General features: G+C 41.1%; 1 pseudogene; it reads left to right on the top strand.

The window, feature by feature from the left end:
• The first annotated feature begins 6,541 nt into the window (after positions 1–6,541).
• LOC147985002 (uncharacterized) lies at positions 6,542–12,490 on the top strand (annotated as a pseudogene).
• Positions 12,491–13,262: the final 772 nt, after the last annotated feature.

The raw sequence follows: 13,262 nt of genomic DNA, 5'->3' as shown, positions 1-13,262 counted from the left end.
AACTCAACACCTTGATACAAAAGAGTTGTTCTCACTTCTACTACTATACTTCTCACAGACTCAACTATTTATCACAAGTCTCCTTATCTTTGGGACAATCTCTGGCAAAGTGCCCTGCTTCATTACAACGAAAACATATTACTTCTGACAAGTCTCGAGGTTTCCTTTTTGGGCAACTGTTGAGGTAGTGCCCTGACTCCTTGCACCTGTAACAGGTGATATGACTCAGGTCCCTCCTGGGCTCCAATCGGTTTCTCTTCCTGGACTTTTCCATTCCAATCAGGGCTTCTATTTCCTGTGGGTCATACTCTACTTCCTCTGTCGGGAATTCTACTAGATCCCCATTCAAACAATTTTGGGAGATGTGTCCTTCTTCTCCACATGAATAGCAAGACTTAGTGCAGGGTTTACTCGGGTCTTCTTTAGGTGTGTCCTCCATATCTTCCTTTATCACGGGTTCTTCTAAAATTTCCATAAGGGCTCCTTTCATTACTTCTTTATTCTGCTGAATGGTTCGTTGTACCATGGGGTAAATGTGACACTGAGTAGGATAGTGGGTAGTCCCTTCACACAAGAAACAAGTAATCTGCCTAATTGGGCATTCTTCAACTGGGTGACTTCCTTCACAATTAGGGCATTCATCCTTGTGTTCTTTATGGGTGTGTCCTATTTCTCCATAAATCTTGCATGCACAAGGTTTGTTCATATCCTTTCCATAAGGCTTCAACTTCTGGGAGACAAACCGAGACTTTGGCAAAGTCCACTTAAATTATTTCCAAGTGGTTACTCCTTGCCATCCATTGATGGTTTGGTACATTCTCCACCAAGTAGCAGCACCTCTTTCAAAGCACTGAAGACCATGCTGGGTCATATCCTTTCCAACTACAGGGTTATTCTTCATGTGATCCTCCATGTTCTGAATCCATCGGTCCGTCTCCAACTAACTCATCGGTCTAGAAAATACAAGCTCATCTCCATTCATCCTCTATTGGGTCCATGGTTTGGGGTGAGATAAGAGAGATAGAGAGGGATGCACACAATACAAACAAAAGTTTTGAAAAGACAGATTTTATTTGTGGCCGTCGGGAAAAACATCAAACAAATGATAGCTCACAAACGTCGCATCTAACGTAGGTATATAATTGGGGTTTGGTCTTCTAAAGGTCAATAAATCTTCAACTCTCCAAATCCTTCAAGCCTTGTTCCTGCCTCCAATGGCTTCTTCCGATCATGCTTGTCTTTCTCAAGTTCTTTTGCCAGATCAACTCTGTTGACATGAAGTCTCTCGTGACGTCCTTTAATATTCTGGAGTTGCGTTCCAAACCTCTGGTTTCAACATCCTTCGCATGCACCATGGTCCTATTGTCCTTCAGTTCCTGACGAATCTCTGGTATCTCGAGGTTTTGCTCCTCCAGCTTGGCTACTTCAGCTTCTTGGACCTAAGTTCTTCACAAAATGCTTCCTTGTCAAAATACAGCTTCCTGCGGGCCCGTCTTAAAATCCCTGATGTAATTCTCCAGATCCTGGTGATACACCAGCTAAGGTTAAAACTGCATCCTTTGCTGATAGATGCTCCATCAGCCTTCTACCATCCAATCCTTCCGAAGAAATGCATGCTTAGCTCAGCTCGGTGACCATAGTATCAGTGGCGATGACATCACGGATAACCGTGTTTCTGCTCTTGTCATTCCCATGAGCTATCATTCCATAGTTGATATCTCCTGCCTTAGGGTTTTCTTTGGCAAAACTTCATGTTCTCATGCTCCTTGTTCCAGTGTTTCTCCGATACATCTTGATCTCGGGTATTGACAACTTCCATAGTCTGCCAAGTTCCATAAGGGTATCCTTCCTAGGTCATACAAATCTGGGAATTCTTAAGAGCCTTCAAATTCTACTTGTCTTTGGTCTTCAACCGTTGTAGTTTCCATTATTCAGATGCACGGAAAATACTCTTCATTCCGAAGTGGTCTTAGCTGTCCGATATCTTGTACTTCTTGGAGTGGTCTCATCAGTCGAATCTTCGTGTGGTCAAAAGGGGAAATGGGTAAGGTCTCACTAAAGGGAATTTTTGAATAAGCTCAGAAGAGAAGAGAGGTAAAAGATATTTTTGAAAAGGAAAGTTGTAGAGAAAAATCTTTGCTATGGGCTTGCCAGTTTCTAGGGTCACGTCCTACAGTCAACATGTGCTCTGATACCATCTTGTAGCGACCCGACCCGAATGGATCAAGTCTCTGTGCTTAAGTGTCATCCCTGGATCGCTATGCTGACACACACAGTACTCGAGGATTTATAACAAAGGTAAATCACATGTAAAAGTAACGTAAATACTATTACCTCAATCCAAATAGCGGAAGTAACAAGGTTGTGGATTCCCATCAACACCAACGGCAAAGTTGAGTGTAGAAATCGTAACCCTAACGTATCACTTACTCGTCGTAAGATAATACTGCAACATGAGACGTTGCATCCACAAAGGGTCAGTACATTGAATGTACTGGCAAATTCACACCATAGAGAATGATGAACAAAGGCTATCACTACATGCATATTTGGCTGGTGGAAAAGCTCTATGGTTATAGTTTTGGGTAAAGCCAATTTTTCCCTACTGCAAAGGGATAAATTTTATTTAACTATCTTGGTGGTTGTTGAACATTGAGAATGGTTGACAGCATTCTCAATCCCAATTAAGCATCATCATTAAAACCCAACAATATTCATTTAAAGTAACATGATGAGATTTACATGATAATCCAGGTACTAGATACTCAAGATGTCCATAACTGGGGACACGACTAATCATGATTAGTTTATACACTCTGCAGAGGTTTGCGCACTTATCCCCACAAGACTCGATCGCCTCCATTTGGTTTCTCGCACTACATGGTGTTTGAGAAGACGGATGACCGAGACATAGTCTTTCAGAAGCGCTAGCACCTTATGATGGATAGACCGTTACACCTACTTCCCCCTACATTTGCTAGTCTACCCTGTAAGAGTTCGGACGACTTAATCAACTATGCTAGAGCCCATAATATCTTGTGGCTGCACACGAAAGTTTCTAGTATGAAAATCTCATGATCCCTTTGAGCCTGGGTGGCAGTCCATAAAAAAACAGGCAATCCTGGTCTACCCAGGTGCCTAGACAGGCAATCCTGGAATACCCAAGTACCTCAATCCACCCAGATGTGTGTTTAAGTTGCCACCTTAAGTAAACCATTAGTTAACAATCTCACATCTGTCATGAATACTCTCAAAACCCAATCCACGTCTACGAGCATAGCATGGCAATGTAAGCATAACGTAATAGTAACTCCCAAGGTTTGAATGTAGGGCAGTAGGTTCCTACCTCATCAACTACTTCCCAATACCCACATGTTATCAATCCTACTCATCCAATGTTTGAGGGTGAAACTAATGCATAAAAACTGGGTATGAAAGGGGATATGGTCAAAGTGTGAACTTGCCTGCAATGTTGATGAAGATGATTCGCACTCATAACTCTTGATAGTTCTACTCGTCACACTCCGGTCAATCTATCGTAAGCAAGCAATAGTAACCACACATAAGCAATCACTCAAAAGACCATAAAGATCGAAGAAGTCGATTCGGAAAATATCAAAACCAAGCAAATAGCTCTTGCAACATAAAACAATTTATAACAGTACCAAAATTATGTGAATTTGGCCTTATCAGAAAGTTTAGGTCAAGAGCTTTAATTTGCAAAAAGAATCAACTCAAACGGAGTTACGGATAAAAAGATATGATCAAAAGAAGTTTGAATATGAGTCTGAACAAAATTCGAAATTTGAAAAATTCAAAAAGTTGATGTGACAGGTTCACTGGATAGGTGAAAACAAGATGAAGCTATAGGCGCTGGTTTCATCTAATTTGGATAAACGAGTGGAAAGTTATGGCTATTTGAAAAATCAGGGCCAAGCTGTTTTACGAAAGAAAAAATAGCTACGGTTAAGGTCTAACATATAAATACGTAGACTAATTGATAATCTAATTATTCTATCATATTAGTTTAAAAATAATAAACTACGGAAGTATATGAAGAAAAAAAAGATACCTTTATAAGGCACAGAAAAGACGACTTTGGAGAGAGGAGACAACTTCCAGAAGTCGCGCCGGAGAGGAGAAAAATATTTTTCTTAAATGGATCTAGTCAAACCAAAATATTGATTTAACCCGAATCGGATGATTTTTGGAGGCTATATGAGTCTATATTTATTGGTGGAAAAGAGGTTTAGGGGTTAAAGGTTAGGCAATGTGGAACTAAACGTAGACGAAAATATACGAAACAGAGAAGAAAAGAGGCAGATGGGCCTAAAGCCCTTCGGCCGGCCGCGCGCACACTACGGTGCAGTTTTTTTTTTACAAAATTCAGCCTAAGAAAATAAAAAGAAAAAAAGGCTGGCTGGGCCTAGCCTATTTAAGAGAAAAAAACAATGGGGCGCCAGAAGCTACTATACTACGCATGTAGGCGATAAATAAATATGGGTCGGACGTACAGTTTAAAAAAAATAGAAACATAAGGTAAACCGAATAACAAAATAAAATAAAATTTTTATATAGGCATATAATATACCAAAATTTGCAGAAAAAGATTTTCTACAAGATGAATATTTTCCTAGCATTAAATAAAATTCACACAAATTTAGATAATTCAAGGAGTGCTACTTGTCTAATAAAATCCAATAAAAATCATTTTAAAAATATCAAAATGATTTCAAATTTATTTCTCTCAAATTTTCGGTTGTAGGGAATCATGTTACCCTAATTTCCATATATTTTATTTTTGGAGAAAAATAATTTGAATAAAACTCAAATAACTTCAAATTGAAAATAAATTCAAAAGAACTTTGAATTTAATTCTTTGAAACTCCCAACTCATATTTCATATAATTTGAAGAAGTCATTTTATCTTCTCTCATGAAAATCATTGAGCTGCATGAAGTTTATGAATTGAAATATTTCCAAATGAAATTCAATTATTTTCAAATACCCTTTCATTTAATTTAAATGGAAGAAGTCATATCATCTTCGCTCAAGGGTTTTGTATTTGAAAAGAATTTGAATTCATGGAGATCAGAAAGCAAATATGAAAGTTTGGGAAAGTCCTTTTATTTCCTCTCATTTAACTTTCGAAAAGTTTCGAATTTCACTCAATCAATCACACAACAATCAAACAAACAATCAACTTATCTATTTATTATAACATTCCAAAATTTAGAATTTTGGGATGTTACACATCGAGTTTGCCTGACCAACTCTTTGGTTAGTTTATTACCAAAATTGCTCCCACCGAGTTTGTGTAATCAGTCTCACCGAGATTACGTTATGCCCTAACCCTAATGGAATCACTCCCACCGAGTTGACATGTCGGTCCCACCGAAAAGCCTAACGTTCACATTTTGAACTGAATCGGTCTGACCAAGTTTTCTGATTCGAGTTTGTGTAGTCGGCCTCACCGAGATTATGTTATGCCCTAACCCTAATGGAATTGTTCCCACCGAGTTGACATGTCGGTCCCACCGAAAAGCCTAACATTCAAATTTTGAACTGAATTGGTCTGACCGAGTTTTCTGATTCGGTCCCATCGAGTTTGGTAAATTGTGTGTAACGGTTAGATTTTGTGTGGAGGCTATATATACCCCTCCACCCTTCCTTCATAAGTAAGGAGATCCATCAGAACGTGCCAACACTTCTAGCATACATTTTTCGAGAGAGAACCACTTACTCATGTGTTGAGATGAAGATATTCCATCCCAACCATATGAATCTTGATCTCTAGCATTCCCAAGTTGCTTTCCACTCAAATCATCTTTCCACCAAATCCAAATCTGTGTGAGAGAGAGTTGAGTGTTGGGGAGACTATCATTTGAAGCACAAGAGCAAGGAGTTCATCATCAACACACCATCTACTATCTTTTGGCGAGTGGTGTCTCCTAGATTGGTTAGGTGTCACTTGGGAGCCTCCAACAAGATTGTGGAGTTGAACCAAGGAGTTCGTACGGGCAAGGAGATCGCCTACTTCGTGAAGATCTACCCTAGTGAGGCAAGTCCTTCGTGGGCGATGGCCATGGTGGGATAGACAAGGTTGCTTCTTCGTGGACCCTTCGTGGGTGGAGCCCTCCGTGGACTCGCGCAATCGTTACCCTTCGTGGGTTGAAGTCTCCATCAACGTGGATGTACGATAGCACCACCTATCAGAACCACACCAAAAATCTCTGTGTCTACATTGCGTTTGCTCCCTCCAAAGTCCTCCATTTACCTTCATATGCAAATGTTTTACATTCCGCTGCTATACTCTTAGACTTGCATGTGTAGGTTGATTGCTTGACTTGTGCTAAGTTGTTAAAATCTGCCAAGACATAAAATTGGGAAAATGCTAGATTTTTATTTGGTCAAGTAGGCTAATCACCCCCCCTCTAGACATACTTTCGATCCTACCAGTGGTATCAGAGCCTTGGTCTCCATTTGCCTTGATTTCCATAGCTTTGGTGCTCATAGCCTTGGTTTCACAACCTAGGAGAGTATGGCGTCTAGCGAGGGAAATTACCATCATAGAGGTTACTTTGATGGTACTAATTTTGCTATTTGGAAGCATAAGATGAAAATGCATATTCTTGGACATAACCCTGCCGTTTGTGCTATTGTGTGTATTGGCTTGCAAGGTGAATTCTTTGATGGGAGAGGACCGAACCGTGAGGCTAGTGTGGAAGAGTTGAAGATGCTGCAATACAATGCTCAAGCTTGTGATATCCTCTTCAACGGATTGTGCCCCGAAGAATTCAACAAAATCAGCCGTCTTGAGAATGCAAAGGAAATTTGGGATACTTTGGTTGATATGCACGAGGGTACCGACTCCGTCAAGGAATCCAAATTGGATGTGCTTCAAAGTCAACTTGACAAGTTCAAAATGAAGGATGGTGAAGGTGTCGCTGAAATGTACTCTAGGCTTGCTCTCATCACAAATGAGATTGCCGGCTTAGGAAGTGAAGAGATGACCGATAGATTCATAATCAAGAAGATTCTAAGAGCCTTGGATGGAAAATATGATACCGTGTGCACATTGATCCAAATGATGCCCAACTACAAAGATCTCAAGCCAACGGAAGTGATTGGAAGAATTGTTGCTCATGAAATGTCACTCAAGGGTAAGGAAGAGCTTCAGAACAAGTCAAGTGGTTCTTACAAAGCCTCATGTGATGCCCCTACATCATCAAGTGAGAAACAAGCCTTCACTGAAGAATTGAGCCTAATGGTGAAGAACTTCAACAAGTTCTACAAGATTAGAAGCAAGGAAAGAAGTTCCAAGTCAAGGTCCTACAATGACAAAAGATCTTCGAGTCGTGAACGAAATTGCTACAATTGTGGAAGACCCGGACACTACTCCAATGATTGTACGGCCCGCCACAAAAGAAGAGAAGATTCCCCCAAGAGGAGAAGTAGAAGAGAAGAATCACCACCAAGAGAGAGAAGGAGTAGAGATGATCATTATGAATGAAGAACATCATGGAGAAGCAAGGATTCGGAAAGAAAGGACAAGTCATCAAGGAGCTACACAAAACGAAGACATCAAGCTCATGTTGGTGAGTGGGTATCCGGCTCCGACTCCGACAATCACTCTGAGAGAAGTTATCACTCCGACTCCGAATATACTCAAGATGAAGGTGTTGTCGGTCTAGCACTTGTGTCAACCAACTCCTACGACATATTTGACTCACCAAATGAAGGAATTGGAGGATGCCTCATGGCTAAAGGTCCAAATGTATCACACCCCGAGTATGTTGATTTCAATAGTGATGAAGATGATTTGCTAGGTGATGATGATTTACTTGTTGACAACTCTAGTGATGAAAACTATGATGAACATGCTATTAATCATACTATTCAAGATAAAACGAATGATGATGATAAGAAGGAGATTGAGCGTCTAACTAAAGAACTAAACACTCTTAAGTTAGCTCATGAAACTACCTTGGAAAATCATCGAGAGCTTTTAAAGACTCATGACAAGTTACGCTTTGAAAATCTCAACCTTGAGCAAGAGCATGGGTTCTTAAAAGCAATCAATGATGATCTTCGCAAGAAAAGTTCTTCTTACATTGCCAAGCGTTTACTCTTGTCTACTTACATGCCACAAGTTAAATCTAGCAACAAGAGTAAGAAAGATTCTTCTTCTAGTAGTAACAATAATCATGTTAAATGCAATGTTGTTGCTTCTAGTAGTTCTCTTGATTCCACTAATGATTCTCTTAGCCAAGTTACACTTGAGCAAGAAAATAGCTTATTGAAGGGAATTATAGAGAAATGTGTTTACAAGAGCCTTGCCGGGAGTAAGAAATTTGAGGAAATTGTACGCAAGCAAGGAAGGCACCGAAAGAATCAAGGTATTGGTTTTGAACAAAAGTTCAATGCCAATGGAGTTGAGTGGGAAGAAGATCAATACCCCAAGACAAAGTTTATTCCTCAAAAAGAGAAGTATGATCCTACTTCTTTCCAAGGAACACAAGCTCAAGATGATCTTCCACCACAAGACCACAAGCAAAAAGGCAAGGACAAGCTTCAAGAGGAGATTGATGCGTTTGAAGAAGCTCCTAAGGCCTTGGTCATGTGGTTCCCAAGACTACATCAAGTTCTACTTCATCAAGTATGACTACAACTCCAAGGATTCCCATCAAGACGATGTGGATCTCGAAGAAGAAGAACTAGAGAGTTCTTGAGGGTGACTCCGCCAACATACTTCACTCATATCATTTTTGGCGAGGACAAGTGCAAACAACTTCCACATCTTGCACTAGTTCAAGGAGTCACAGACCCTCTTGTTGGTAAGACAAGGGACAAGGTAACCTATTTCCTTCAGGGACATCATCTTGTGTGAACATCACTCTAGGTCCATGGATATCCTTGTTTGTTCCTTGTGGGACTAACCCGTGTAGGTTGAAAGTGCAACTCACTCCAATGGATTGCTTCAAATGATCTACATCAACATTGAGAATCCACATCTTCAACACCTACATGAAGTCATCATCGATAAAACCCAAGGTTAGTTCATCCCTCTTAGGGGGGATATCACATCTAGGGGGAGCTTTACTCTAATCAATTGAGCTCAAGCAACTCTAATGGTGTGAACACAACAATGCTTTATGTAAAAGTGGTAACCCCACTTGTGCTTAAACGATGAGTATGACCTACGATCAGATGTTCTCATTTGACTCCTAAGTCAATATACTCATATATAGATGACCTAGTCATCGCCAATTGCTTGATAGAGGCTAGAGTGTTTGTGCATGCTTTGCCACATATTTCATTTGCCATTTTATTGTGTGAGCATGTTGATTGCATATTTTACTCATTCGAGGACATCCACTTGTTGTTTTGATTGTTTGGCTTTTTCTCTTTTGCCAAGTGGATGGACAAGAATGCCTAAGAACCTTCTCTAGCTATCTATGCTTTTCTCGTCTCAAACTATATTCCTGCTACATCACAAAGTTTGATCAAGTCAGATTCGAACCACTCTGTGTGAGGAGCACTCGAAGTCCCCGATTCGTCATAGACTTAAACTTCCAAAACCTCTTTGTGCATTTTGGTCTGACCGATCCATCCATTTCGGTCACACCGAGTTCACTGAGTTGATCTAGGTTTTCAATCTCGGTGCAACCGATTTGAACTTTTCGGTCACATCGAGTTGCAGCAACCTCTTGCGATTCTGCATCTCAGTGCTACCGAGTTGTTCCACTCGGTCACGCTGACAGGGTCAGGATATATATACCCACAGGTGAGATTTTGGAAATTCCTTCAAACCTTCTCAGCCCGCGCGTGTCCTGCTCTTCCGCCTCAGGTCTCCGAATCGTCTCCTCGTCGCCAACGACCTCCCACCGCTGGTTTCCATCGCTGTCAACAGGATTCTGCCCCGCCGTTGTCGTCATAGCAAACTCCCGCCGAACTAGGTTATGAGTTCCACTTTATGTGCTAATTCCTCATTCCGATTCTTAGCACATTGCTTTGCCATGATCATTACCATGTATGAAATCAATCTATCCAGAGAAAACTCCCTTTAGGTTAGGTTTGATTCAAAAATTTAGGGTTAGGTCTCCGCCGAAATCATCTCAGACCGACCGAGTTGTAGAAATCGGTCCCACCGATTTATCTTAGGCCATTGCACATGCGCTTTTTGGTCTGACCGAAAATTGCAAATCGGTGGGACTGAATTCGATTCTCTGTGAAACACTAGCAATCTCGGAGCCATCGAATTGTGACTCGGTCTGACCGAGTTCACTAGTTTAGACTCCAATAGTTGCTTCGGTATCACCGAGTTTAACAAATCGGTAGCTCCGAAATGATTTCTATGGAGAAATAAAACTAAGTTTTTGACTCATTTGTTTTTGCAAAAACTCTGCACTTTGTGATGCTCATCTATTCTACCTCATCCATATCCATTCACAGGGTTTGCTGTCAGTTTGATTGCCAGGATGTCTGACCAAAGTGATAGTCAGAACAGGTGAGAAGAGCAAGTGCAATTAAGTCAGGGCACTAGTCCCTCAAGAAGCTATGATGAGGGCAGCAAGAGCACTCCCAGTAATTTGCCCAAGGCAGCCACCAGAACAAGGAAGAAGAAAACCTCAGATTCTGAAGATGAGGACTATGTGGCTGTTGAGGAGGAAGTTAGCTCCAAAAAGAAATTGCTGAAAAAAGAGTATGGCACTACTGCAACAACTAAGCCTGGATTGCACAAGAAGACCCCTGCCAATAGGGTGCCAACCCTAAAGGCCAGACCCTCAACTGCTGAAATCTCTAAGCCAACTGAAGAAGCTGCTAGAGAGGTAAAGAAAAGGAAGGAGAGGGTCAAGAAGACCACTGCCAGAGTCATTGGTAGATCCTCAATAATGAGAGATCCAGAAGAAGATGCGGAGGAAGAGGATGTTGCACCAGCACCCAAGTCCCAGAAACTTATGGGGGATGCCATCAAGTCAGGGGCTGCCACTTCAAAAGCCCAAGACTACCCCCAAGGCTGCAGCTCAAGCTTAGAAGCCTTCTAAGCCAACAGAACCACCAGGAACATCCCAGCTGAAGAAAAGAACAAGGCCCCAGTGCCTGAAGTTGAAGAAGAATATGCAGAAGCCCAAGTGCGGAGAAAACTAAAATCAAAGATTCTAGAACATAATGACACTCATCAAGTGGTTGAGGACGTGAACATCAGGAAGGATGCTAGACTGAGACTTTGGAGACAGTCTAATCCCTATGCTGTGAGGAGGAGGACTGCAATGGACTATAGGTTCCAGACCAAGGAACAACATGATTTCTATGAAACCATTCTGCTGGATAAGAAACCTATAGTCTATGACATGAAGTGGGTTGATTGGGAATTCATTGATGAGAATGAAGACTATTTCCCAGGAGTGCATGAAAGCTTCAAAGCTTGTGGAGTTGATAAGTTTGTGGGACAGAAGCTTACCAAATGGAATGATGAGCTCATTATGCAATTCTATTCTACAACTCATTTCTATCCAGATGGTAGAATTATATGGATGTCTGAGGGTACAAGGTACCAATCAACTGTTGATGAGTGGGTCAAGTTGACCAATGCCCCAGAAGAGCATGAGGATGATTTGGATGTGTATGCCAAGAAGAAGAAGGACCACAACTCAATGGCAAACATGTACAAGGAGATACCCGACAAAGCTTTGGAGACACACAAGCTTGGATCTGTGCATTATCTGCTGTCTGGTCTACCTACAATCAACACAATCTTAAGGCATACTCTGTTACCAAAATCTGGAGATCACAAGATGATAAGAGAACATTCAATCAACCTGCTGCAGATATTTGATGTTCCTCAAAAATTCAAAGTCAAGAGTATGATTGTTGAGGCAATCAAGAGGACTGTAGCAGATCAGAAAAGATCTTGTGGGTATGCTCCACACATTCAAGTGCTCATCAATTCCAAGATGGGCACAGGCACTTACCTGTTGGACAAGGAGCATTTACCATTGCGCCCAAAATTTGAGGATAACGTAGTTGTGATGAATGAGGATGATCCTTCATCGGCACAAGCACGAGAGAAGAGAGCTAAGTCAAAGGAAGAAAAGGCTGCAAGGATGCCAAGTGCTGAGAAAGCATCTCAAGTGTTCTTAAAGATCAAACAAGATCACCTAGGCTATCTGATTCAGGCAACATTGAGGATTGATAAGGGCTTGGCCAGCCTGACTCAGAATCAGGAGAGCTTGGAGAGGATCGTTGAGACAAAGTTTTATGATCTTGATCTCAAGGTGACTGAGATACAGACTGCAGTCGAGCAGCTCCAGGAGGAAGCAGAGGAGAAGAGAGGGAAGGCAACTACGGATGCTTTTCAGCGAGTGCCAAGAAGTCAGAGGTCAGCTACAGTGCCAATGCTAGATACAAGAGCTACTTCATCTGCACCAGCAACAGCTTTTGTGCCACCTCCAGCACCTACTCCACCAGCTCCAACATCATCCACTAATGCCTTCGTCCTTGGAGTTCTCTCTACACCACCTCCCGAAGACCAAGCCTAAGAGATGCATAGCACTATGCATTTTCAAACTTTTTGTTAACTTGTTGCCAAAGGGGGAGAAATGTATAGATCATAGGCTTCGAGAGAGAGTGTTTTGCTGCTTTGTCTCTCTTGCTATTTGTTGAACTTTTGTGTTTGTGTGTGCTCATTTGATACTTTATGTCCGCGTGAGATACTTGTATGATCATGTGTTTGATCATATTCTACTTTAATGCTTGCATGGATGATATTATCTTTTATATCCCATATATGATCATTCACTTTTCTTGGTGAAGAGTGCATGTTTTAATTCCTGTCATTTTGAGCGCTCCACCAAGATGTATGTGACATGGAAGAGTGACCCATGATCCTAATCGATTGTGCAGTTGCATTCAAAAGCAAATCTTAAATAACGCACAAATTTAGGGGGAGCTCTTGCTTATAACATACTTCTCAAAGCGACGATGTAATTTAAATCTTATTATCATTTGTCGAAGCTTTGATCTATATGTTGTCATCAATTACCAAAAGGGGGAGATTGAAAGTGCTACTATCCCTGTGTGGTTTTGGTAATTACTAACAACATATAGCTCATTGAACTAATACTATTTCAAGATGATCATTTCAGAAAGTTCAATGATTGGCATGGCATAGATAGGAATGTGGACCCCCTGAAAATGCTAAGGACACACATTGGTTCAAGCTCAAGACTCTACATTTTAATTTTAGTGATCCAAGATCA

The sequence above is a fragment of the Triticum urartu genome, chromosome 2A, assembly GCF_056163025.1.
Source record: "Triticum urartu cultivar PI428250 chromosome 2A, HENAU_Tu73, whole genome shotgun sequence".
NCBI lineage: Eukaryota > Viridiplantae > Streptophyta > Magnoliopsida > Poales > Poaceae > Triticum > Triticum urartu.
This window is presented reverse-complemented; position numbering and strand designations above follow the sequence as displayed.